The following is a 5,000-nucleotide window of genomic DNA, read 5'->3' on the forward strand; positions in this document are numbered from 1 at the left end:
TGTGTGTGTGTGTGTGTGTGTGTGTGTGTGTGTGTGTGTGTGTGTGTGTGTGTGTCTGTGTATGTATATAAAAGAGGGTCGTTCCAAAAGTAATGCCTCCTTTTTAACTTTTACTCCGACCAAAGTGATCTTAGGAGATTGCTTATGACATTGCTATGATAACAATGTTTGCGCTAATACCTGATTTTTCATCTCTGTTGCAGTTGTTGATGGCATGACAGTATAAGAAAGCAACCACTTGTAGTGAACAAGAACAAGCAAAAAGCGCCGTAACAGTACTCAAGACGCAGTCCGCCAATTCAAGTATGCAAACGAGTAGGCAAACAAGTCCGCGCCGTCTTGGAAGTGGCGGGAATTACCCGTATATATACCCCTCGTTCCGCCAAGACAAGGCAGAGAGAGAGGGAGCGAGGCAAGGCAACTACTGCTTCCACTGTTGTCCGAGTCCTGTCGTCCTACGACAATTAGTAAGCGTGTGGGGAAATCGTAATATATTCATTTTTGATTTGAGAAGAGTTCCTTCTAAATATACGTATCTTGATTTAATATCTATTTTTTTCTTTTTACTACCATACAAGATAAATTCTTGTAACCTGGAGCCTCCTGGGAATCCTTCTTATATGAAAAAGATAAATAATTAACTTCTACTATTAAATAAGAAATAATAATCTTTTATAAATGAATGAACTTTGCCACGCCTACCACCTTGCTTTCTGATATACTACAAACTGGTGGCAGCGGTGGAATAAGGTTACAAGCGCTTTGCTTTATTTTGGCTCTTAGTATGGTTTGTACTTTATTTAATTCATTTAATACATTCTAATTCTTATTAGTTTTCTTGAATAGCTTATAAGCTGAAATAGCCTTGGCTAACGTGCTTTATAGCGTATTTTCTTGCAATTATATTAACTTTAATGCTGATAACTTTTACTTTGTTTGATTTTTCTTATATTCTGATCAATGTACAAGTCAAGTGTTATTAGTCTCTTCCTTTTGTGCTCGCTGTTCTCTCTCTCGTCACATTGCATTGATATTCTTGGGTTTGCATTTTTGCATTGTTGCATGTTGCTGTGTTAACTTTCGATAATTCTTTTGGTGTTGAAAATTTGTCTTGTTCTTACTTAGATTGTTCGCTCGACATTTATCATGGGTAGAAAAACTCGCAATAGGAATTATAAGTCATTAGACATGAGTGATGATAAATATGAAGAAGTGATGAATAAGTGTAAAGAACTTGAGAAAAAGTTAAGTGATTTACAAAAGGAGAACGAAAATCTCAGTGCTTGTTTAGAAATTGCGAACGCGCATAAAGAATTTGCAAGTTCAACACCCCTCCCATCACCTTTGCCTAATGTTGTACTCGAGAAAAGTTCAGTACCTTACTTTGAAGCTCGTACTCCTGCATCAAATCCCCTTAAGAGAAACATGGAAGTTGAGTACTGGCTTAGACAAATAGAGCTAATTACGAGAGTAAAAGATGATGCAACATTAATAAACGCAGCTAGGTTACATTTCAAGGGAGCTGCAGAGCTGGTGATTAATTCTCCTCTCTTTGAAAATGTAGTTACTTGGCAAGATTTCAAAAATCTAGTAAGAAAGAAATTCCGTGGTACAAGCACTTCTGTAGACTTTTTCCGTTTCTTGAATGAAATTATATTGGCTCCTCATCAATCTCCTCAAGATTTGTATATTGAAATTCAAGGTTACGTCTATCAAGGTTTGAGATTATCCAGTAGCCGTGGGTAACGCTTCCTCTTGGGTTACGTGAAATGGTGATGATAAGGTCGGATGCTCCTGTTGACGAATTGGTTGATACAGCGGCTAAAATTTGGAATTGTAGATCTGCACGTAAACAGAATTCTCGTTCGCAAGTTGCAGTTACCAATGACAAAGATGAAATTTACTGCGCCTTCCATAAATGCAAAGGTCACTCCACAGCTTCCTGTAGAGCTAAACCTCCCGGTAACGTGTGCTGGTCTTGCGGTAACCCCGGGCATCAACGTCGATCGTGTCCCTTTTCAGCAAGCCAGGCTTCATCGACCTCCCCATCGGTGGACGCCGCAGGCCTTTCCTCGGGATGCCACTAACATGCATAAGTCTGCAGTTACAATGGGTCCAGTTAATGACTCGGTTTCTGAAAGTTTTTCTGAAAGATGCCATATACCTAATTGTTTGCCATTTAATTCTAAATATATTAATCCTATTTCTGATACACCTACAGGACGACCACTTATTCAGCTATTTTGTGATCGGTCTAGGAAAGAAGCCTTTCTCGACACGGGTTCTTCAGTTTCTTTGGTAAAAAGGACTTCTCTGGAAAACTTTTCAAGCAGAATACGCCCCTGTGTGAAATCCTTAACAGACGTCTCTGGATCAACATTGCAAACAGGAGAAGTTGACATTAAAATTGAGATTGCAGGTATGAGTTGCAAACACAGATTTGTGGTAACAGATTATCTAAAGTTTCCCGGTGACGTGCTCTTGGGTATGGACTTCCTGAGAAGATTTGACTTCAAAATGGTACATAAACGTTCACCATGCAGATCTTATCTAATACTGCAGGATATCAGGTTACCTTTGAAATATACTGATAATGTCTCATGCCGTATCCAGAGTGTCAACTCGTCCAAACCTGTTTCTACTATATCTCTTCAGAAGCTGTTTGAACACCGCCAATCTCCATCTTATGCCCATGTGCACAGGACTACAGTATGCCCTCCTCATTCAGGACGTTTTATTCAAGCTTCCGTATCAAACTCTTCTCTCTTGAAAAATGTAAGTGACGTTTTCATTTCTGGTTTGATGACCTCCATACTGATTCCTAGAAGCATAGTCAAGAATAAAGATGGGAAAGTTGATATATGGATAGTTAATGACTCTGCTCATGCTCTGAAATTGCGCACGGGCACACGCTTGGCTGAAGTTGAGCCAGTTTCAGAACTTTCAGTTTCGACCATTTCTGCTTCAGACCCCACAGATTTTTCTATTGAAGAAAGAAAACTTAAACATTTGCCTCCTAAATCACGTAAGAACTTGAAAGAAATCTTGCTTAAATATAAGAGTTTGTTTTCTGGTGAAAAGTCGGCAATTGGAACCATTCCAGGTGCAGTTCACAGAATCATCACAGCAGATAGTACGCCAATCTGCACCAGGCAGTGGAGATTACCACACTCTGCAAAGGAGGTAATAAAGAAGACCTGCCAAGAAATGTTGGATGCCCAAGTCATAGAGCCATCATGTTCTCCTTGGTCCTCGCCAGTCGTTCTAGTAAGGAAACGAGACGGTAATCTGCGTTTTTGTGTAGATTATCGTAATCTGAATGCTAAAACTGTAAGTGATTCATATCCATTACCAAGAATTGATGAAATTCTGGATGATCTCCGTGACAATACTTATTTTAGTATTCTAGATGCAAGAGCTGCTTACTGGAGTATAACAGTTGTCCCAGAAGACCGTGAATAAACGGCCTTTTCAGATGGGTCCAGATTATGGCAGTTCAGACGAATGCCATTTGGCTTGAAGACTGCCCCTGCTACCTTCCAAAGAATTATAAATATGGTCTTATCTCCTGTGCTAGGAAGACATACTCTAGCATATTTAGATGATGTAATAATTTTCTCTAAAGACTTTGAACAACATTGCCATCATCTAAACGAAACTCTTTCATTAATGAACAAAGCAGGCCTAAAATTGAACTTGGATAAGTGCAGTTTTGCAGTTAAAGATTTTAAGTTTCTGGGGTTCAAAATTTCTACAAATGGTATATCTCCTGACCCAGATAAGGTTCGGTCTATTAATGAACTTCCTCCACCCACAGACGTAACTGGAGTTCGTAGATTTTTGGGATGCGTTGGCTTCTTTCGGCGCCACATTCCAAACTTTGCTACCATTGCAGCTCCATTAAGCTCTCTCACCAGAAAAGGCCAGCCATTTAAATGGAATGCAGAACATGATACATCTTTTCGTCAGCTTCAACATCTTTTAACTACGGCACCAGTATTGCGAAGACCTGATTTCTCTGCTCTTTTCGAAGTCCACACAGATGCTTCAAGAGTGGGTATAGGTTCTTGCCACATGCAAGTTAATTCTGAAGGTAACCCCTGTGCTGTTGCTTATTACTCACGTAAGTTGAGGGGATCAGAAATTCGTTACAGCGTTACTGACTTAGAAGCTCTTGCCATAATAGAATCTGTGAGACACTTTGATGCTTATTTGTATGATAAATCCTTTACCATTATAACGGATCACAGGCCATTAACTTATATTTTCACCCGAAGGACCAAGTCTCCACGTATGTCTCGTTGGTCCCATGAGCTGATGGAATACTCCTACCGCATTGTTTACAGAAAGGGATCTATTCACCACGTACCTGATCTTCTAAGCCGTGACATTGCATCTATTGACCTTGCCATAGCTGAACCAACTGGTCTTCGAGAGGCACAACTTAAAGACCCCGTGTGGCATGAAGTTATAAAATTTCTGGAAGGTTCTGCACTGCCACAAAAACGTCTCCCAATATTCTTAGATGAGTTTGAACTTAAAGATGGTGTGTTATATCATCTAAAGGTATGTTCTGACAAGATTATTCATAGGTTGGTTATACCTAAGACACTTCAGAAGGAAGCTATAAGAATATCTCATGATTCCACTATAGCAGCCCACCCTGGTATTTTCAGGACATACCACAAACTAAAAGAGCATTACTATTTCCAGAACATGCTTTCAGCTACAAAGCAATATGTCAACGTCTGTCTTCCATGTCAAAAGAGAAGAGGAAGTGTAAAGCTAAATGTTCCGCTTTCACAAATACCTGTTGTCACTTCTCCTTTGGATAGAATTAGTGCAGATCTGATGGATCTCCACAGCTCATATAATGGAAACCGCTATCTTCTCTCCATAATAGACCACATGAGCAGGTATTTGCAACTTATTCCTCTTCCAAATAAGAGTGCCCAGACAATAGCTGATGCCTTTGTGGAACATTATTTCACACTATTTGG

This window comes from Penaeus vannamei, chromosome 29 (assembly GCF_042767895.1).
Source record: "Penaeus vannamei isolate JL-2024 chromosome 29, ASM4276789v1, whole genome shotgun sequence".
In the NCBI taxonomy this organism is placed as follows: domain Eukaryota; kingdom Metazoa; phylum Arthropoda; class Malacostraca; order Decapoda; family Penaeidae; genus Penaeus; species Penaeus vannamei.